The sequence below is a fragment of the Periplaneta americana genome, chromosome 4 (assembly GCF_040183065.1).
Source record: "Periplaneta americana isolate PAMFEO1 chromosome 4, P.americana_PAMFEO1_priV1, whole genome shotgun sequence".
NCBI classification, from domain to species: domain Eukaryota; kingdom Metazoa; phylum Arthropoda; class Insecta; order Blattodea; family Blattidae; genus Periplaneta; species Periplaneta americana.
In genome coordinates, this window is record NC_091120.1 from 58,114,358 (window position 1) to 58,139,050 (window position 24,693).

The window sequence follows — 24,693 nt, forward strand, 5'->3', positions numbered from 1 at the left end:
ATAACATTGGAACTAACGGTACACACTGTCGATGTAGTATTTTTACTTTAATACAATATTCTTCATGTATATCGTTTAGTCTAATCAATGGAAATTATTTAGTATAATATGAATCTACATATATTCTTTTACATGAATAAGAGTAGAGAGTTTACCAAGGACTCGTATTTTAGATGTAAATTTCAGGCTGAAGGCGTTAATATTTCCTCAAGTAGTGATGCGTGTCTCATATATTTCACTTTGATGGGCTGACATCATATACCATAGGGTAAATTGTGGTACCAATAATATTATGACAGTACTTTTTGAGAATGTTTTACAATTTTACTGAGCGAGAGAAGGGTCGATTTTGTGCAGAAACTTGGTCACGAACATTCCCTTAATACGTTGACGCAAAAAACAGATCTTCTTCTCTCTCAGTAAAATTGCAAAAAATTCTCAAAAAGAACTATCTTAATATTATTAGTATCACAATATTACCAAACTTTACCCTACATAGCTCTATGTCTAGCGTTTAGGAACATATACCGGTAGCAGTTTCCTGTCGTTATATTAGCTGAGAGAGCTTGCCACATCAGCATTCAACAAAACAGAGTAGACTTCAACCACCATCCTAATAAGGTGGCATTATCCTCCACCACCTGTTACAAGGGAAGAAAATTGTCACAGTGTTCACGAGACGTTACGTATCTATTTTATTCAACATACAAAGGAGGTCACATTCGATGGTTCTTCAACTCCAGTCCTCCTCCTCTTTACATAATACAGATGCAAATAGTATAGCTATTGCTTGAAGAATTGTAGCAGAGTATCGTCGTTTTATTTAATGAGCGTGGATAGCAGGTATTCAGAAGCTTCTCTTACGAAGCTGGTTGACAACATCACATATTCTTATAAATTAAAACTGTAACTTTCATATATGCCACGCAGTCGTGTTACATTTTAAGTTTTCTAACCTCAATTTTGGAAGGATACATCACATACTGATTATTTTATTTCATAGAAATGTTTCTCCAAGTCAAAACAAGCGTGAGACTTAAAAATGTTGAAAATTATATTGTATAAAACATAAAAAATTCGTGTTAACGTGTGGATGTTAAAATTCGTTCTTGAATTGCCGTGAAGAACTAAAGTAGAGACCAGCGAAATATAGCGTTGAGATGCAGAAATAGATTGGTAATCTGCTTACCCAACACAAGTCATAGGACACAATGAGACACCACCAATTTGATTTATAATAAATACATGAATGGAAGTAAAACTCGGAAAGAAAGGTTATTGAAAGTCATATTAAATAATTATATCTTGTAGTTATCCACTTTTTCTAATCAGGAAAGATTCTACTGACCTAGGTTTTCTGACTTAGACTATAACATAACTTCCTTTTTTGCAGTACTTTATTGAATGTGTAGTGCTTTTTTACCTCATCATTGTATTAATTTCGTTACCAAAATTGTTGCAAAAGTGTTCTGAACATCTACAAAATAAATTTTATTTTATTTCACGGAAACCAGCAATTATTTTCTAATTAATTGATGGTGAACCGTTTCAGTTTATAAAATTTTAAATGAATGACTTATTTGTAGTAACTTATCTTGTCAGGTTCTGATTAAATACCAAGCCATTTTCCAGGTTTGTTTCACAAATTGATTGTAAAATAGGATATTTTTAAGCTCAGATTCTAAATCCCTAAAATCATATTGATTTTCGAGTCCTAGTCCATATTTAAAATACATCGTGTAACATAAAGAGTTGTAAAACTGCGATAGACTACCATACTTACTTACAAATGGTTTTTAAGGAACCCGGAGGTTCATTGCCACCTTCACATAAGCCCGCCATCTGTTCCTATCCTGTGTAAGATTAATCCAGTCTCTATCATCATTTCCCACCTCCCTCAAATCCATTTTAATTTTATCCTCCCATCTACGTCTCGACCTTCCCAAAGGTATTTTTCCCTCCGGCCTCCCAACTAACACTCTATATGCATTACAGTGTAAAATGCTGCAGTTTTCCTAGTAGCATTACGTAGAATACAAAAAAACCTTACATACACCAACGTTCTGCTAGTTTCATAAACAACAGGCGATGTTATATATCGATGCTATTATAAATGACTATATAATAGCATATCCTGTTAGCATACATCTTCATGGTCTATCAGTATTTGTGACTACAGATCATGAAATCCCGAGTTCGATTCTCGCCCTTAGCATGGTAATTTGTCCTTAAAAAGACTATTTAGGCCTAGTACTTCCACTTGTAAAGGTCTAGAAACTAAATGAGTGTATATAAAGGATTTCTGTACGCAGTAGTACCTCAGTGTTCAAGTAAAGTTTAGTAAAGGTTCACAAAATGCGTCCTAGGTCTGAAGTGTGGGGGAATTGTGCGATACAAAAACCATCAATAAGAAGGAAGTCAAATGGAAATATTGCGTATCGTTTTACCATAATACAATGGGAAATGGACATTTAAGTTATTATTTCAAAAATGTAAGTAGGCCTACATCAGCTGGACTATAAATTCAAAATTTAAAAAAGTACCGTAACACAAATTCTTTCCATAGGCTACGTCTGAAACTTCTAGTTAAATACCTGTTTCATATCTTACACATACGCTTAAAATTACCATTCACACCAATTAGGACACTTTTAACCTGCTTACAGCCCATCTGAGTAGCCTACATAGACATTTCGTTGGTAGTTACATAATTCTGCAACTCTTAATTTTATTGAAGACTTCCCCGGGAAAAGGACGTAACATTAAATTAATGAAATATGTGACTTAGGTGAAAAAAGTAACTATGAAGCATTCATATGAAGCAATAAATTATTGCGTGCAATACTTGAATAAACTTGATCCTTGATTAGTCAGATGGTTCTGCTAGTAAATATAGGACAAAGGAAATGAAATGAATGAATGAATGAATGAATGAATGAATGAATGAATGAGAGGGAAATGGGAGGAGAAACTTTAAAGGTACGTGAAAACACGTCTTTGCAAGGGAGTTGGAGCTGTGAAAAACTGAATATGTGAGCTCCAAGACTGTTTGCCACTTGTCTCATTTCGTGTTTCGCCGCTCCACTGAAGAAGCGCTAGAAAATTTCGAGGGGGGAAAACCAAAAATGGACGTAACTTATTAGCTAGAACATAAGAGGGGGGGGGGGACAAAGGAAATATGACCATGAAATTATTTTCCTTTCTCCTTAAACATGTATTATAGATTTGTTGGTTACACTCTTATTCCTTGAAGGTCTATAATAAAAAAAAAAACTTGATTAAAAAAAATTTCGAATCATATACATGCAGTCAAGTTTCTTTTTTGACTAATACTACCAATTCTACAATCATTTCTACCGTAAAATACCCAATTTTTCATATTCTAACAAAACTACCGGACCAGTGTTCTTGACTTTTATTCATAGAAAGTCAAGAGAGCTAAGATCTGATGACAATATCTACATCAATGTAATCAAAAGTCGCTGCTTTTTAAAAAAAGGAATTTTGCATCTCTTTCTTATTACAAAATATGAGCGAAAAATTCATTCCTTGTAGAGTAGCTGTGAAGAAATAATTATTTCGACCTCCGCTGCCTATTTGTTTCTGCCTGAGAAATTGGGGGCGATTTGGCTAACCCTGACTTTCATAGAAGATGCTCGGGAGGTGGACGGAACTGTGAGGCTCGAAGGGCACGGAGCCAAAAACCGTGGCAGAGCAGTTAGTTGCGTTACCACATGGCGAGACCGATGCTGCCTACTCGGGCATGGAACCAGAAGCAGCAACCCAGGTTACGTTGCATTACGTTATGCTGTGTTGTTACATGTCAAGACATCTATCGTATGTGAGACTCAGGGGTGTGCAACGTCGTTTCTATTATGTCATAACTTTCACTTTTGGTGTATTTCCCTTTAGAATAAAAAAAAACGGAAAGCGTTCAACATTAAGATTATTCAGTAATTGTAGGTTGAGCTTTAACTTTTATGGAAGTCATAGACGTGAGCAAAAATAAAAATAAAATAAATCAATACACATTTAATAGGCCTAATTCTACAACAAAAAAAAACGATCCCGATAAAAAATTAACAAACTTAAAAAATTGTTTCATACTTTATTCACGCTGTTTCTTTCAATGTTTATGATTGTTTATGTATATTATATATCCCCTTACTCGGAGCCGGAATTATTCTTATTCCATTGTTAATGCGATGTCTTATGTTGTTTTTAGATCGAGAAGTGGAATCATGCTTACTCCACGCCACAGGAGTCCCACTATAAGCCCATTCCGGAAAGGAAAGCCAAAATTGGCCTAGAAGTAAAACCCAATAGAATACAATAACTTTCGATTCTTATATGAAATTGAACACAAATCGTACAAAGCGTGTTTTAAGTACTGTGCTTCATATCATTTTAACTTCTTAATATCTTATTGGCATTTAAAAATTCTTTAGCTTCCAATAATACTAGTGGATTATGCAGCAAATGCTGCAAACTAAGTTCATTAGAAGTTCAAATTGAAATTTTTAAAATTTATTTCCAATGAAGAATACCAGACATTTTGGAAGTTATTTGCTTCCATAATAATGAAACATACCCTCTGAATGGTTTTCTTTATGCATGCGTTGTGTAACTTTCTCCATTCTCCTATAACTTCATCCCTCTTAGCCCCAAATATTTTCCTAAGCATCTTATTTTCGAACACTCTGAATCTCTCTTCCTCTCTCAAAGTGAGAGTCCAAGTTTCACAACCATAAATAACAACCGGTAGCATAACTGTTTTATAAATTCCAAATATCTACACCACACCGCCATTAAATATGTGGAAAAGACCCATAAAGCTTGATTAATAACTACAAAAATATTTCATTTTTAATAACAATATTGTTATCTTACGTAAGTTTTGTATAGACTACTATATAGCTGTCACTCTTACTCGCTGGCTTTTAAGAAACCCGGAGGTTCATTGCCGCCCTCACATAAGCCCGCCATTGGTCCCTATCCTGAGCAAGATCAATCCAGTCTCTATCATCATATCCCACCTCCCTCAAATCCATTTTAATATTATTTCCCATCTACGTCTCGGTCTCCCCAAAGGTCTTTTACCCTCCTGCCTCCCAACTAACACTCTATATGCATTTCTGGATTCGCCCATGCTTGGTACATGCCCTACCCATCTCAAACGTCTGGATTTAATGTTACGGTACTAATTATGTCAGGTGAGGAATACAATGCGTGCAGTTCTACGTTGTGTAACTTTCTCAGTTCTCCTGTAACTTCATTCCTTTTAGCCCCAAATATTTTTCTAAGCACTTTATTCTCAAACACCCTTAACCTATGTTCCTCTCTCAAAGTGAGAGTCCAAGTTTCACAACCATAAAGAACAACCGGTAATATAACTGTTTTATAAATTCTAACTTTCAGATTTTTTGACAGCAGACTGGATGATAAAAGCTTCTCAACCGAATAATAACAGGAATTTCCCATATTTATTCTGTGTTTAATTTCCTCCCAAGTATCATTTATATTTGTTACTGTTGCTCCCAGGTATTTGAATTTTTCCACCTCTTCAAAGGATAAAATAAAAAAAAATTAACAAACTTAAAAAAATGCTTCATACTTTATTGGCGCTATTTCTTTCAATGTTTATGATTGTTTACGTATATTAAATATTCCCCTACTCAGGAGTTGAAATTCTCCTTATTCCATTGTTAATGCGATGTCCTATGTTGTTTTTAGATCGAGGCTTACCTCACGCCACTGTATGCCTATTCCGGAAAGAAAACCCGAAATTGGCCTAGAAGTAAAACCCAATAGAATACGAAAACTTTCGATTCTTATAAGAAATTGAACACAAATCGTACAAAGCGTATGTTAATTACTGTACTCCATATCATTTTAACTTTTTAATGTCTTATTGGCATTTAAAAATTCTCTAGTTTCCAATAATATAAAAGAGGATAATGTACTACATGTAGGAAAAGTAAAGGAGTACATTTCAGAACCTCAATCCGAAGTTTGTGGATTAACGAAGTCCCTACTTAAAATATTTACAAGTTTTTTTTCGGTATGTATCATGAATCATTTGTAGTAGAAGAATTGAGATCTTGGCCGATTGAGATGTAGCATCAATGCCATGTGTAATTCACGGTCTATTTTAAAGGTACGCTTCCATTTTTCCTTCTTGTGTTCTTCACTTCATTTCAAACAAACTCGTATACAATATATTTACGTAAATAATATACTCGTTTATATTTTGACAATTACGAAAATTGCATTAACGTTTATGAAAGCATTAAAACATTTTAGTATTTTACAATGAGATTTTCGTATTACGCATTTGACAGACATGCGGTATTAGGCATAATTATGTAAAAGAGAATAAATTTCCTCTCTCTGTCATCTTTCCGATAATTTGTATTGTGGACAGTTACCAGTAAAGATAGAATTTTAACAGTGCTTTGAATAATTCTCTTGAAGACAAACACAGTAGGGGCCAGATGGTCAACAAATTATTTGTGACGAGAAGTGAAGACTGATTCTGGAAGTAGATACGTAATGCAACTTAGTCTATAGGAAATTAAAGTTTTCACAGAAAAATAGAAACAGTTTATTTTGCTCGACTTCCTCAAGGGCTTTGGTTACATTAATAAATTTACTAAGCAATTTTGGACACATTTCAAGCTGTTTTTTTCTCTGTAGTGTTCGTTTTTATAACAATTACGTAAAGAATAATTAGGCCTATTAATATTTCCGACACAAACGCTTTTGAAGACACGCTATTTAAACAACCTCATTTATCATACGATCTTAGGTCAGAAAAAGGAATTATTATGCAAAATCGTAGTTTGATCCGAGCCGTGACTTCATCGGTTAGATGACGACATTCCACAGAGGCGTCGGGGTTCGATCCCCTGGAGTTCCAGTAAAATTTGTATTGGATAAATCGTCTCTGGGGTAAGTTTTCTCCGAGTACTTTGGTTTCTCTTACCAATTAATTCCACCATTATTCCATCATCACATATCACTGCTCCCCAGTGTTGCGACACTGTCTGACCAGCCTGCACAAAATTATTCCTATTGATCAATAGAAGGGACTTCGTGCCGATCGTGTTGAAGTGCCGAAAAGAGGATTGAAGATTTTTAAGCTTATTATCCATTCATTTATAGTGTTCTGCCCAAGGGCAGGTCTTTCACTGCAAACCCAGCATTCTTCAATCTTTCTATTTTCTGCCTTCCTTTTAGTCTCCGTGTATGATCCATATATTTTAATATTGTCTGTCATCTGATATCTTATTATTATTATTATTATTATTATTATTATTATCATTATTATTATTATTATAACTATTATTACTATTAATATTATTAATCCCGCTCTTCCGAAATTGTACTCTAGATACATTATTGTATGCAGACGTTCAGCTTCTTTTTGTTACAAATGAAGACGACCTGCAATACTCAATGCATAGGCTACCTGAATATAATAGCACAAAATTTCAAAATGAAAATTTCCCCCCCCCCCAAAAAAAAACAAACATTATGGCGTTCCAAGGTAAACAGCCAGTTAGGAGTAAAATTTGCATTGGAACCCATACGTTAGAACAGGTAAACTCATTTAAATATTTAGGTTATAATTTGACATATTTACCTGTTACTGATATATCTGAAAATATTCAACATTTTAATGGAGCCTTAAGAACCATCAACCAGGTTTTCACAACCACGAAGACCCAAAAACATACCAGGTTAAAAGCATATAAACTTCTAGCAAGACCTGTCCTCATGTATGGTAGTGAGACCTGGACTGTCCGAAACTCAGATGTCCAACGCCTAACAAGTGCGGAAATGAGATTTCTAAGGAGGACTGCCGGCTACAGCTTGCTTGACCACAAAAGGAATGAACTAATTACAAAAGAATTGAAAATTACACCTATTTATGAACATCTCAACCACTATAGACAAAAATGGCTTAACCATGTCAATAGAATGGACCGTTCCAGACTCCCAAGACAAATTCTCCCTATATACCACATGGAAGACGATCTTTGGGACGCCCCCTGAAAAGATGGACGGAGACCGTAATAGGCCACTAGGCCTAATACTTGCAAGGACGATGATGATGATGATGTGATTATTATTATTATTATTATTATTATTATTATTATTATTATTATTATTATTATTATTATTATTGAATTCGTTTATGTGTAAATTGCCGTTTTGTATACCATATTTTCAAACACCAACCATAATTATTTATTAATGAGGTTATTTTAACTAGTATTATTAATTGTAATTACTGTATGTAACTAAGTTGACATTGCCACCGGTTGTTTGTCCATTTACCAATAAGGAAATAAATGAAGAACAACTATTGTTTCAGCATAAAGTCAAGTTATGCATTTATGAACTGTAAAAATATCAGCTGTCTAGTTTTAGCGGTTTTTGGGGAAAAGTTCCGTATGTAAGACATAATTTTATTTAACGTTGGCAAGATATGCAGTTCCATATCCACTTAAACGAAATGTGACTGGATTGGCGATTCTGTGTGTTCGTAAATTAAATACGAACAGACAGAGAGGCATCGGTACCTACTGCTATTGTTGCTGTCACAGAAATTAATTAAAATGCAGATGTAAACAGTTGTAATAATAAATAAATAATGAGTTTGGCAATAAATGTAATTTATTTCGTAATTTAGGCATTATATAAAAAAGAAAAAGCAACATATCACTTCGCGTTTCAATCACAAAGATTTAATTTGTACATACTATCCAGTTTTAAATTTAAAATAGAAGTTTCACATCTAAGAAGACATTCTGCCGAAGTTTCTGGTGATGGATTATAAAAGGCGATAACGCAGGCTACTTTGCACAAGTTCTTCCGGGTAGGAAGTAAAGCTGGAGGCCCGTGTCGTACATTTACGACACTTAAAAAATCTGTCCCTAATAGATGAGGGCTCAAGATACAAATTTGTTTAAACAATTTCTCCCTCACTTCGAAATTTGGAGTGCAGTGACCCATATCAACTGCCTAAACAGCTTGCTCTTGTCCCTCCCTCCACCTCAAATCCATACCATCCAAACCGCCATCTCACAGCATGCTTTTCTCAGAGCGCATCTTGCAACATAAACGAAGCTCGAGAGGCAGCAACTCTGATTTCAGCATATTGAGCAACTATTGCTGTGCTACAGTAGGTGTACAGATGTTCATTTGTAAATTTTGATGCTACTGTAGTTGCTTAAATGGCAGTACTATGATTGTCTATGGGTGAATAGAAACAACACCGACAACTCTTAGTTGAGCGGGATGCTAAACTGATAATTTTTCAAGCGGAAACTCGTGTCCGGAAATTCATGGTTCGGACCAGCTCGAAAAGTCCAATCCTTGATGTCGATCAGAGTGCTGCATTGGAGTTAAATCGCTCGCTTGAACTCGGTCGAATGTCACACGCTCGAGTGAGATTAGATCGGTCGTGGTACGCTCGTAATAAATAGAAGCACAGTACAAGGTCATCTCACCGACATGTCTTATCTTGTATGGAAGGCGACAGATAAGGTACACATATGTTTTGCTCACGCGGTAAAAATAAGGCTTTATTTTCTGCGTACCAAAACAGTAACATGAAGTTATAAATAAAATAGTATGAAAAACTTCGATATACAGTTATTATTCCTAATTAATAATTATTCAATATTTGATTTACCACATATGATAGGTCCATACATAGTGCTCCGCCTATATACTGCGACAATGTAGAAACGTTTTACAAAATATTATTATATAGCAGTAAATTAATAACAATACTAGTACAGAGATAACGTCACAGAAAATATAATAAAACGAATAATCATGCTGCGCAACTGTTACAGACGCAAAGATTGACACACTTTATTATTAGAGATTATTATTATTATTAGTACTAGAAAACTTGATACATTTCTCGCATTATCGTGATTGTGTTCTCCGTTTATAATAATTACATTTACATCCAATACCATCTATCAGATAGGGCAAAAATAAAATCACTCCAGTGTGGGGGGGGGGAACATTTACCTACAACATTTATATTACATTTTAAAGCAAGTTTTGTAGTTGTACTATGGAGAGGTTAGTTAAACGCTGCAAAGTTTTGAAATGATAAACATCTATGATGTTACTACACAGTTCATCACTGTTACAAGAACGACGCTCGGCTTATACCGTTCGAGGACTTATCGCTCGCCACAATTTTACCCATCATGCATGTGCGCTACCTATCGGATTATGCTATGAACTATTTGGCGCTCGAGCGAAAACGTCCGATGCAGACCTCTGATGTCGATGATGATGATGACTATAATGATGTAAAACTAATGTATGAAAGTTAAATACTTTCTAAATTAAACTATTACACTGAAATGAAAGACTACTGTCGAAATGTTTGAACTGTAGCAGGTCTCTGACTTAGGGAAATGGAAATTATCCAACACTGTTTAAAAATAAATGACCCTATTCTTCGAATAAATTATACATAGGCTCCTGCCGAAAACGAATGGTGTCTTTTCATTATGTCAAACTAGTGGGCATTGTCTCTTGCTTGAAAACTAAGATCTCCGGCATAGCAACCTACAGATAGAAACACGGAATGGTAGCCAAGAATGTTTCTTCCCGACTCACGTAATCGTCCTGACGTCATGTGGAATTACATTTTAGAGAATGAGCCTTAGAAAGAGCTTTAATTTTCTTCGCAAGATTTATTTTATTAATGTAGGTGTCTCAGAATGGTTCTAACAGCGGTAGACAAAGTGTGGAATTGTGCCTAGATTATTTTTTATACATTCAGATTGTATCAAATATGAGAGGACTTTATTTATATCTGTGAATTTTATATCTAACAGCAGTAACGATTTTTTTCTTTCTTTTCTGGCAGTTGTCGATTGCGAGGTTTGCCAAATCAGTTACAACTATATCTCTCTCTTTTTTATACGAGAAGTCTGTCTAATACAGTTAAAGGAAACTAATTACTGCTCTCAAATTACATTTTTCGATTATAAAATGCATTATCTGTATGATTAATGAGTAAGTCAATTTTAGCATGACTGACTTAAGTTGAACATATTCATATTACTAATTCACATATAAAAATAATTAAAATTAAAATTTATTTAAAAAATGAACATAGGCTACATAAGTCTTTATTATAGAGCTAGCAAAATTTTTCGCAATTTTAAAATGTCTTACTCACTATGTCTAACATTTACGCATTTATGCGCCGTACCAACAAAAATATAGAATGCAATATTTAAAGTATTTATGCAATCAGTAGAAGTCGCTTTAAATAAATTGAAATAGATATTATTGATAATAATAATAATAATAATAATAATAATAATAATAATAATAATAATAATAATGGCTTTATTTAACCTGGCGGAGTTAAGGCCGTAAGGCCTTCTCTTACACTCAACCAGGATTAAAACTTGCTTACACAGTTGAACATAAAACTGGATCAGAATTAAGTAATTACATACTGATACATAATGAGATCAAAAGAGGTAGTTAGATAAAATTTACCTCATAAAATTAAAATAAACATAGTGAAATACATATTAATTTGTTAGAATCAAATACGAATCACATAAAAACAGAAGCCGATAATTCGATAAAAAAAAGAAAAATGTACACAGTAAAAATAAAAATAAACACATTAGTATACGTATTAGTATTAGATTACAATTAAGTAGGATTTACATAATTAAACCAGAAACCGACAATTGAATAAAATGTACACAAAAAATAGATTAATAATAAAAAAACAACAACACAGTGGGATACATATTGGCATTAAGTGATAAATAAACACGATTTAGATAATGAAAATAAGAAACAAAATAAAAATAAAAATAAATACAGTGGAACACATTTGCAACACGTTAGGTCTGGCAACTCATCATAAGATATTTTTCTAATTTACATTTAAAGGAAATTAAAGTTCGGCAGCCCTTGACTTCAGGCGGCAGGCGGATATTAGGAGATGTATATAGGTTAATATTTTCATTGATTGATTATTAAAGGGATAAATGATGGTAAATTAATTTCTAGTTCTATTCTTGCCGCTAATTATAATAATGATTATTTTTAATTAATATGGATTTTGCTTTATTTATTTCTTCTTTAGTTGTTTTGCATAGTAGTAATTATTACATACGTAGAGATATAAATATTAATCGTTTTATTTTGTTGGTACTTACATCAATAAATAATATTTAAATCTGCACCAAGTTTATATTGGTTCTGATCAAATATTACTTAAATAATTTTATATATGTCATCAGAAAGTTTTCTTGAGACCTCTGTCATAGAATATTTGCAGTAACACTGAAATCAGAGCATCGTTATTGCACTTTGAACACCATTGTGGTTAATATGCAGCTCGGAGATAACTTATCATTGTTAATCTCTGTGTAAGCGTGTGGATATGACAGTTCTGTCACCTTTACAGTATATGGTACTCTCATTGTGTTAAAACTGAGAAGCATTGATTATTTTGCTCGTCTTACAAGATTAAATAATTTGTCGCGTACCATTGACGTTACTCGGACCCTACGCCATCTTCCAGTAGGTTTTGCCTGTGTTACCATGGAGACCGTGCATTCGTCCCGGTTCGGTTGGTTCTCGGGGTTTGGTTGCGTTTGTGTGCGGCACAGCTGCGCTCGGCACGGTACGGTTAGGAACCAGCCTAGCAGGCAGGCCGGCAGAGAGCGAGCGAGCAAGCGATCGAGCAAGCGGTGCGAAGGAAAGGAAGGAAACAGAGGGGACAACAGGATCATTCCAAGTCGCTCACTGCTTCACTTGGTTCGCTCATACAGGCCAGATAGACTCTGGGTCGCTTCTCACGTGGTTGTGAGTTACTTCAAGCTGTTGTTGGATCTCATTGACAACGATTATTACACCATGTGTGACATTGTTCTAGTCTACTGAGTTGATATAACGACGTAGGTTAATGTACTTCGTTTGAGCTGTACGAATAGTTAATTATATGTGGTTGTGGGTGCGTGGTTCCTTTCTTTCAGATGATACATGTTTTAAACTGTGAACAAGAAGTGTTTTGGTGCTGTTTATCGATTACGTTTGTAACTGTTTATCGATTACGTTTGTAAATTCGATCGCCTCATCCGTTAGGACTTTGTCGTCATCTGCTGCAGATTTGAGACTTCTGCAGTCAACGTTCAGACAACGCGCAGCATCCCCTTTGTTCTTCTCAGTCTTCGTCAGCATCTTGGCGATAGGAAGGCATCTTCTGGAGCATCATACGGTACATCTAAGACCACAAGCAGCTGGTAAGTGCCTCAAATATTGTTACTACCTATATCTGAACGTTTACACAATCTGTGCCACTGATTCGTCATACGTTCAATACAACCGATATACCGCCATTTTTATGAAATTTATAATATTTCGGCTTGTTTGTCACAGAAATCATATTGATTCGGAATATTACGCCGTGTAGTTCGAAAGTTGAAATGCCGCATTGGGTTTTCAACGACAGTGTCACATGCGTTCTTTGTCTATGAGCGCGCAGTTGTGATGAATAACAGACCGATGTATTCCCGCATCGCGTGTATGCTACAGGAATATTATTTTTAGTACATGCGGTACAACTGATCTTTCATGTAGTTTTATAATCTTCTGTGTTATTTTAAATACGATACTTGTGTGTCATGTACCTCGCAAGAAATTGTAGTGCAGATGTTGCAGTATAGCTGTCCCCCCCTAGTGCCGGCATTTTCACCAGGCGGGAACTGTCACCTAACCGACACAATATACCGGTGTGATAGTTATGTATTGTTTCTTTGTTATCAGTGAGAGGCACCGAATATGGTTATTTGTGGATATATTGCTTGCTGTTTTATTTCGAAGAATTGGGGTATTTATTAATTGTGTGTATTAGATTAATTCGTCGTAACTGTCTTTGCAGAAAAGAACAACCTCATGAAGTTGTCATTCTCGATGATCTGAAGGTATTATGCTAGTCATTGGATTCGAGGTTCAAACCCGGTCGAGGTCGATGTAGAAATAGCGCTACCATCTTTAGCAAGGCTTCCTCCAGGAGGCAAATAAAGCTGGGTCGCGGGTTGTAGATTTACGGAATATAAGAGAACCCCGTCTCTGATAAGTATTTCAAGCTAAATTTGTCGGTTATTTCTCACTCACGTAGAATTTCGCTGAAAAAGCTCTGCAGTGAAAAGCTTCGTTCAATAAAATACTTTCTATTACTACTACTACTACTACTACTTATTAAAGTGTGATAAAAAATCGATGTTACAGTTGTCGTTCGTGCTCTTGTATTCAGGGTTCAATGAGGCGAATACTGTTGCATCTTATTTAATAAATTCTCATGAATTATATCGGTTTCCCCATTAAAGGATGTGCTTTGTTGCCGTGGTACATGTTCTGGGGTGAGATAGAAGGGAGGAGAAAAATGACTTGATTAATTCCACGTGATTTAACACGTATTCATTCGCCAATCTCTAGATTCCACCTCATTGTGCTAGGAAGACGGTGAGACCTGCTGAATACAAAGGCGAGGGGTGAATCTCACCACCACAGCGCTCCTTCGTACGATGAGTGTCTTTGACGAATTATTTCAGGGGTAACCATATTTACTTTAACATTTAAATAGCATAATCTCGTATGTACTCAACGTTTTATTGAGACTAATAATTTCGTATTATAGACCTGATTTATTCGTAATTTCAGAGTGTTCAACGTCTGTGTTAAAATATAGCCATTTTCATTGAAATACATATTGTATACCACTGTCCGTAAGATCATGGTGGGACTTTAAATGATCTTACTGTAATTGCAATGTAGCACGATATAAAAGTGAAACAGCTACTAATGACAATAACTCTCAAAGTGTTTTTCTTATAATGGTTGCCATTGTTGCTTACGCCTCGATTGTTATCGATTCTTATTGTTGCAGTCAGCAAGATGGACGTTTTTAGGCTTACAAAATTTGATTGTTACTCTTGTCCAACATGAAAATCGTCCTGTGTTTTATGAGGATCGGCCAGACAAAAATAATATTCGCCGTTGGGATGTAGTTAAAAGAAACGGGAAATCAAATGAACAAAATGGGATCGGGTAGACTGATTTTAGTGACGAGTTTGAAGCGTAGTCCCAATAAAGAATAAATCATTGCATAAGTGTGTTCAATACATAGGAATTAAAAAAAAAAACTAGACGCCGTAAGGTGCTGAAATAACGTTCAGTTTTTACATGCACTCCAACCAGATGTCTATCGAGAAATACGATTTTATGTTCATATTCTTCACGAGATTGACAGTTATGTTGCAAACTGTTAGCATTACCGGTACCTCACATTTTCAACGCCAGTGTTATCTTGCAGCAAGATGGTGCTCCTCACTTTCCTGGTATAGTTAAGGAATCCTGAAGTGAAACAATCCTACAAAGATAGATCTGAAGGGGCGGGTGGAAACCATGACCATCATGCTCTCCGAACTTCATTCTTTTGAATTTTTACTTACGGGGTTGTCAGGCAAAGGGTGCACAGTGTACCCATCAACACTCTTAACCGTTTGAAAAAGCGAATAAGCTACTACATCCGTCACTTCCTACCAGAGGAGCCCACATTGAACTAGGGGATACAAAACAAAAACTTATTGTTATTGTTTCATATAGTGTCTGTTTCACATATATTTTATATTTAGTTACAATTACATAATAGTTTAAAATTCAGCAATGAAACTTTTAAGCGGGCAGAGAGAGACGAAATTCCAGAAACAATTTTTTTTTTCGGTATGAGGAAAGCTGAAAGCATTATTTGTGTGAAAATCACAAAATCGATTTATTTAGCGCCAAATTTTATTCCCTACACAACATGTAATGGTAATGAGAAAGTAAATAAATATTGTTGATATGTCATGTATTGAAACATGACAAATTTGTATTTATACTAAATTATAGAAACAGTATGTATCAGTGGTTTGTGTTTGAGATTGTAGTAGATGTGCTCTATTTAATTTTGATCAGTCAGGGAAAGAATGGCAGAACAATGATGAAATTTAATTTTTGTAATGGGGCGTTATATAGGCAAATGTAAAACCGGAGTTATAAAACCTTTGTAGCCATAATTTGTACAATGGCATTTTTTTTAATTATGAGTTACTTTGTTGTTGCTTAATAACCAGAAAGACGTAGGTAATCAATTCTTGGATTACTCTTCTATGTTCTACAATTTATTTACGACTTAATTGTGAATTATATTGAAAAGTATTCCTCTTACTTCTGTTCAATGCTTGTATTGTTATTGTTGTTTAGTCAACTGTCCGAGGACAGGTCTGAATCTCACAAGTGATACCAACATGACACCACTTATGAGGCAACTAGGCCAGGAGATAATGATGTATGGTGGCCAGTTCCTTTTCCCCTCCATTACATACATTGCCGATTAGTTACATATTACACTAATCAGACGTATTGTTATTGTGAACTATTTTTAAAAATGGACAAGCTTGAAGATTTTTGTAGTTTAGCCTACATGTACTTTATGGTGAGCTATACGCAGATATAGTGATAGAGATTAGAAGAGAGGTTTAGTGGCTGTTAGACAACCTTGTGAAGTGTCGAGGGTGGCGCAAATGTGCAATTACAGTGGTTCTCTTATGCCTACCTTATCGCTTCTCCTGAATGAAATCCTTTCATAAATAACCATAAGCAGAAGAAGTGGGGAAGAAGTAGGGACTGTAAACCGCCGGAACATTTGTTATGCGAGCAAAAACCTTCCGAATTGTTACAGTACATGCGCGAAGTCTGAAAACTACCTCCGGTATTCGTTATAATCGTGTGTGGCGTTTTCTTTCACATTTGCACTCCTGTTAAGGACGTCTGACGACCAAATTCTAATCGAAATAATGTAATTTTTCATTTTTACTTACCGATTTTATGTGAGGAAAGCGTGCTGAAATAAAACACTTTTACGCAAAATATTTTTCAATCCAACGTAGACGTTTTCATTTAAAATATTGTCATTTCTTCTTTCTATTATTATTATTATTATTATTATTATTATTATTATTATTATTATTATTATTTACTCGCATTTTCTCTTAAAATGCCGTCGACCTGGTTGGCGAGTTGGTATAGCGCTGGCCTTCTATGCCCAGGGTTGCGGGTTCGATCCCGGGCCAGGTCGATGGCATTTAAGTGTGCTTAAATGCGACAGGCTCATGTCAGTAGATTTACTGCGGGACAAAATTCCGGCACATCCGGCGACGCTGATATAACCTATGCAGTTGCGAGCGTCGTTAAATAAAACATAACATTTAACATTTCTTAAAATGCCACATTTCTACCGTTGAAAATGCGACAAACACTTCTTCCTGTGTTGCGACAACAGTTTGTGACGGTAAACGCAAATTCCATTCTCGTCAGGGAAGTGGAAAGTATCTCCCTCGCAGAAGGTCTAATGTCTTTCTTATTTTGTGTTTGTTCTATGTTGTCTCAAGTCTTCTCGTACTACATGTTTACCTTATCATAAAACGAAGCTGCTGTACATCTACTGTATATTTCTCCGTGTGAGATTCTAATGACCTGTAACGCCCATTTCTTTCAAGCAGGCGATGTAGAATTACGAAGTGATATAGGCCTATCGTGAACAGTGATAAGTAACAAAGAACTTAGTAATATTAGGGCCTATAATGGGTGTATAATAAGTTACGTCCGATTTTGAATGCAAGAAATACTAGTTATTTATTTCAGTGGGTACCTGAAACTAACCATAACTATTTCATAATAATTCTACTCACACTCATCACTAGCTTAACAAAATAATAACAGTAATATACTAATAATACTATTCCTTGTACGGGTATCAATTTCCCAGTAAAATAGTGTCGTAACTCCAAAATTGTGATATGTAAAAATATGCTATTTCCTAGTAAAATACTGCTGTAAAAATATATTAATAAATAGGTACCAAAACCTTTGATATTTTACTATTTTATTATAATTTCCTTCCTCCAACTAATAAAACAGCGTTGTAAATAATTTATGAAAGCATTGTGTGATTTTCGAATACAACAATAGGCTATTTTACTGGGGGTGCGGTATCCTTGCATGAATAGAAATGGGCGTAACTTTGTACACACTCGGTATATAACTGTGTGATTATTATTGTTATTTAATCATTTGTCTGCAAGAGTATGTTGGTAATATTATTATGGGAAGCTGACAGTGAAATGTACTGTTGGTAATTATGGGAAGTTGACAGTGAAATGTAATACATACAAAATTTGCACTAATCCAGCTAGGCCTACTATAACTTAGATATTTTTATTATTCTTCTCTTCCTCTTCCGTTATTAAGCTTTGAACATAGGTCCTGGTGCCTTCAAAGTCCGTCCGTCAGATCTTACACGGTCTTCTAGTACTTCTTACCCCCCCCCCCTTCGATCGCACTGTATAAATTTCAATCTGGTAACGTTACTCTTGTTTGTGTTCTAGTCACTATCTCGTCTATACTTAGAATGTTTGTAGTAATTTATAATCTAAATGTTTGCCGTTCAACGATTTAAATAACAAAAAAATGACTTATGTACTCCTAAATCTCTTTTCAGTTTAGTGTGATTTCGAATTGCTTTTTGATGCGTACAAGTATGCGTAACATACACGAGTTACAGATTTGCCGTAGCTTGTATTTATAGGGCGACTGCAATGAAGACGAAACTAGAATGCTTTCATGTTGCTCACACACGTCAAAATTTCGTCATAAACAACTCCCACACAGAACCATCCTGACGGATCGTAGACAGTTTGTGTATTTAAGAGCAGAGCGTGTTTAAGTTGTGGAATATGGAAAATTCTAAGCGTGGATATCGTTATTTTACTTCCCTTTTGACTTTTAAGACAAGATAGAAGAAACACTACTTTTTCCGGCTTTCTGCTTTGAATTTAAAAAGACATTTAAATAGAATATAAAATTGCTTTCATTTTGTATCCGCATAGTTGGCATGTAAACTTAGCTGTTTTTCTTTCTCTAGTGGAACTTCTCAATAACAAGTACGCTAGGCCTCTTCAGTTAAAAAACGATAAATTAATTTTATTAATGCTATCTTTGTGTCGAGAGTTATCATAATATTCTCATGATTTGCTCTACAATATTATCACACGGCATCGACAAACACTCGTATACTGCGGGCTTTGAACCCAGAGCATGCATTCCATGTACCATAGTGTTACAGCTATAGGCTATCTTAGCCGCTGCACACAGCTTGCTTATTAATACATTTATTTTATATTTACTATGTTTTTAACGTCTCTTTGAATTTTGAAGTACTGTAGTATATATTTCATATTTTTGAACTGACAAGGAACGAGAAGTCGGTTATTAAGTTCTGTTGTACAAGTCTGTGCCATATTTGTTTGACGGTACTTACTTTCGAGAGAACAGAAATAAATAAACGATTAATCAGTGAAAATATAATATTCAGTAATTAATAAGATTGCCACACGAAATTTGTGGATATGACTTTTTAGCAAGGGATTCTTGATCACTTCTGACACAACATTTTTGCTTTTTGACTTCTTATATGCGTATTAGTCGTAAACATTTGTGTAACATATTTGAAGATTAGTTCTGTAATAGTTTTCGTGTTATTATTGCCATTAATGTAAATAATGAGCGTCTAATAAATTTTATTATAAAAAAGTGACTTTCTTGTTTCTCCGTAAATCGCAATCATTGACTATTCTTCTACGAAAATATTTCTTTTTCGAACTTGTTGTGCATTCTGTATTTGTTCTTTTTAAAAGTTACTGTTTGTATTGGAAGTCTGTGAAATTATTCTATTTTTACAAAGTTCTGTGTGTCTTATTTCCGAGAAAATATGATGTGCAAATTATTTTGTACGTGGGTTTTGCGTAGCAATTTTAATAGATTTAACATCGAACATAGATAGCCTATATATTTTTTTTTAGGTCATCGCAATTGACACCCTTATTTAAGGTATCCAGTTTTTTTATAATTGACTAATGTTATATTATTGTTAAAAATAATGACAACCTTGTTCAATTAAATTTTTTCTCATTGTAGAAACATTCAGTATTTTAGTGACCATAAGTTACTGGAATTTTTTTCCAGAATCGGAGTAATCAGATCAGATTAATTAATTTCAGTACATTAATCTCCATATTTTAAATTGGGTTATTTTATGACTCTTTATCGACTGCTGTGGTTATCTAGCGTCTGAGATGAAGATGATAATGCCAGCAAGATGAGTCTAGAGTCCAGCGCCGAAAGCTACCTAGCCTATGCTCTTAATGAGCTGAGGAGAAACGCCAGAACAAACCTCAACCGAGTAACTTGCTTGGACCACTATTTGAACCCGGGTCCGTTCCCTACACTGGCAAACATGCTGTTACTCCGCAGCATCAGTGCTTATCTGTTCAGCACATTTTAATCTTACGGATGATAATTTTCTTGTATAAAGAACATGTACTTTGGAACGGTAATGAAATGCTTCAGTGCGAAAATAATCTAAATCACAAGGGTGCAAGTTTTCCTCCACAGAATATGTTTGAAGTACCTTGGAAATCATTCAAGTATATGCAAATAGAAGGAATATTTATTGTTCTGTAGCTTCAGAGCTTACTCAGCGTGGGCGAAAATTGTCGACGAATTTTGTCTGAAACTGTCTCAAGGACAAGGTTATTTTGTACTGTACATGTGACAAGATCCTCCCAGCTTTAAGTTCCGCACGCAGGAAGCCATGCTAAAGATTTTATCACCCTTCCATCGCGCCTTTGGTTGGATTTGAACTCAAGAATCTGGGATCCAACGGCTATATGGTAGCCGTAAGACCACATAGGATGTTCACTCCCATTCAAGACCTGTTTATGTTTGGATTCTGTACAGCGGTCAGCTGCTCTCTTCTGTGTGGTGCTTTTATTTTGGCAGTAACTAATTTGTTTTCGTGTGGCGCATCCTTTATTGCCAAAGGTTACGTTATTCAATACACAACTTTGAGTAAAAGCGGTTTTACGCTTTTAGATTTTTAGGCGTTCCATTATTTCATAACGAAGCGAAGCTATGTATTAGCAACGCTATGTCCGTCCATGTGAGCATGTCTCCATATTACTACGTAACACAACCATCATGATATATTAGAGATTACAACGATTTACACCTTAGAAAATCATTATGATATGGAGGGAAACATTTTTCAATCTTCTATTCAGGATTTAAAACTAAATATGCCGTGTTCGACATATTCCATACATTTTTTTTACAACTGGTAGTTACATAATGCTGCATTTACATCGGACACAGTGTTGCAAAACATTATACAGTAGGCGGATAAGTTGATGCCGAGATTTCCCAAGTGAATATTTTTTCGTATAATTGTGCATGATTTTTAATTGATTTAATAATTAATTTTAAAATACAGAAAAGCTTCAGGACGATGTTTTTTGTCACTTATAACGGAAGTAAATAGGATATTGCATAAAGCAAATCGTGATGTATGCAATTAAAAAAAGAGGACACCGAATGTCTGCCGTTTCCTATTGCACAGTTTTCGTTACAAGCTTTGCTTCGTAATTGAAAATGTCGAAGCCTTGTGTCAATAAGACAGTCGTATGGGTGTTGCTTATGTTGAATTTTAACTTAACGTGAATTGCGGAGCTCCATTGAAGCAGGTAGGGAACTGAACATTCCCTCCCTGGTTTTAGAATGCTTTTTGTCTGCGCTCGAATGGAAGAAAGAGACGGAGAACTCCTCCATGTTTCTGTCTGATGCCATGTTCAGTGCACGCGTTGCCTGGTGCCCTCATCTTGACGTAGGGTTTTGTTATTCTACATGCGGAGGGGAGAGGGATTCCAGTGAAATTTCTAGAGTTAAGGTCACCTTGTGATCTAAACGGTTCTTCAACCCCAGTACTCCGATGTTGTGCAAGGTCCGTGAACCAGTATAGCCATTATTACCATTACCACTTCATCTGGTGAATTCATTTTTCGTTCGTGCATTTTTAGTTTTCAACTTTTGTATATCGTTTCTCTATAAAGTATAAATTTAGCCTGAGTTCTTGTGTTATTAGCTATTAACAAGAAATGTGACAGATCCATTAAGAAGTATATATGTCTTATCAGACATTGGATTTTTAGGCACAAAAAATTGCATTTTTAGGTGCCTAAAATAAGCTCAAAATTATTAGGCTCTATTTTAGTAAAACTAGGCATTTTAGGCACATATGATCAAGGCTTCAAACCTATTTATTTCACTGAAATTATACCCTAAAATACACAAAACATAGCATTTATAAAGTAAATTTAAGAAATGGAGGCAGACAACTGTATATTATACAGTATAAAACACAGCTGCACAAATTTAATATATTGAAAGAAATTAAATAACTATTACACTTTTTAAATTATCGAAATTCAATTCCATGCTCATTCTTTTTCATAATTATCTGCACAATACATCACCACAATTTTTTTTTTTTTTCCAAATTCTCCACAGTTGATCTTTGCCTTTTGTCAGTGAGAATAATAATTTGGAAAGCAGAGAAACTTCTCTCTACTGAAACAGATGTGAGAGGAGCAAATTTGAAATTAGCTACAGTAGAAACATCTATACCTACTGGAACATTTACATTTTCCCCCAGTATCACTCTTGATACTTTTCCAACAATGAAAATCCAACGTTCTTATTTAGTACACTGTCCCACTTATTTTTAATATTACAGTACATTATGTTCACCTGGCATCTTTTACTATTGCTATTTGGCTGCAAAGAGATTGATTTTTACGTTCTAATTGTTCAATGGTTGCTTGTATGAATGAAAAGTTTGATGTTATGTGGGCAATGTCTTTTTTCACTGACGGGTCATACAGACACTCTTTCACACATGCTGCAGTATCGGATTGAGGCAATTCTTCAATAATCTAAAAAGTGTAGAAGTTAACTGAATTAAAATCCTTAATGTTGTATTGCCGTATTTCTATCACAAACTGCGATTACTTAGTTCGAACAACCAAAATCTCAATGACCCGTAAATACTTTCACTATGGTATCGAAATTTAAAAGCTTGAAGTGTAGTTGTCTTTAAAAGAATTTCATCTCAGCATAGCGTAGTCATTTGTTTGCTAGAAATCTCGCAGAATATTATTTTTCTATCGAAAGTGAATTGTGGAAATTCTGTTGGCCATTGCCGGATCAGCATAGATGTTGCACTTTTTATCTTTCGGCATTAAGCTGTACAGGAAAACGTCCTAACACTTAAAACTTCTCAACACAAATAAGGAGAGGAACAGCTAACAGACATTCAAACTAATCTTTATACAGCATTGTTGTTTAAATTCTGCTTGCCGAGAATACATCTTACCATCCATTGTTACATTTTCTGGTAGTGTTAGTCCAAGAAAAACTGACCTTTAATATTGCTTACGTATTATATGAGCATATGAATAAATAGTGAAATAACGAAACTTTACATTGATTCAGGTATTTTAAGCCGAATATTAACAAATTAGGTTATACCAATCACTTTATAGCATTTTAAGGCACTAACAAACTATGAATAAGTTTTCAATTTTTATGAAACGTAAATATTAATCATTATTTTTTCCCTTCTCCTAAACGAACAAACTAGGCGTTTGCCCAAAAATCTGATGTCTGATGATTACCGAATTGCATGCCGCTTACATTTTTCGTCAGATGCAAATCACACGGCGTGATATCTCATATTAGTTCCAGAGTACCAGACGAAAATGATCTATTTCACCTGTCTAAAATAAACTTGCTTCTTCATATTTTATGTGCCAGAAATGCCAAAATCAGAAAATTTTCAACTTAGTTTCATGTCGTCATCTGCAGTCTCAGCTTTTAGAAAAAGTATCACGTATAAATTCAAGAGCATCCATGTGTATTTTCCAAGGGAGGGCTGTGAAGACCTCAGCTAGTGGTGTGAAGCCTCCCCGGAAAAGATATTCAGTAATTTGACCTTGTGAAATTAGAACATCTTGACATAATTACTATGAGCCAGTTTTTTAAGAATTTCAAGCACAAATTTTCATAAAATGTTTTGCGAAAAAAAAATGGATCAAAATTGTAGTAGCTGAGCACGAAGTAAATGAATACATTTTTGTCAACAGTAACCTCACTAGAGGTTTTGATTTATATAGAGAAAACCAAACTCGAGTGGGATTTGACTATTACACGATTAGAAGAAAGTATATAAAGATTAGAAGAAATAAAGTACCTACTCTAATACAATAAATTATTAATTGACTTACCAAAATTTTATTTCACTAATATTAGCTTCATCAATACGTTTGAACAGAGCCGCGATTTTCTGTTGACTGGGGGGTAAACAAATGACGATCGCAAAGCATGTTTTATAGTACCTTGAAGAATTTGCTGTTTGAAAGGTTGACAAACGAAACAAATAGTAGGGAGGTGATAAAAACAAGAAAGTATATAAAGATGAGAAGAAATGAAGTACTTTAATACAATAAAATAGGTATTAATTGACTTGCTAAATTCTATTTCACTAATGTTAGCTTCACCAAAACGTTTAAACGGAGCCGCCATTTTCAGTTTACTACCTATGGGGTAAACAAATGACTATCGCAAAGCATGTTTTGTAGTACCGTGAAGAATTTACAGTTTGAAATGTTGGCAAACAAAGAA

At 34.8% G+C, this 24,693-nt stretch overlaps 1 protein-coding gene across 6 annotated transcripts in view; it reads left to right on the forward strand.

Annotated features, from left to right (window-relative positions):
- Positions 1–12,654: 12,654 nt before the first annotated feature.
- msi (RNA-binding protein musashi) overlaps positions 12,655–24,693 on the forward strand; it is a 737,371-nt gene continuing 725,332 nt past the window's right edge. Inside the window, exon 1 of one of the 6 annotated variants that reach the window (XM_069823358.1) lies at positions 12,655–13,319. The gene's annotated coding sequence lies outside the window, so the exon portion shown is untranslated. The remainder of the gene's footprint in view (positions 13,320–24,693) is intronic. The other 5 variants (XM_069823360.1, XM_069823359.1, XM_069823362.1 and 2 more) reach the window with 5 other exon arrangements.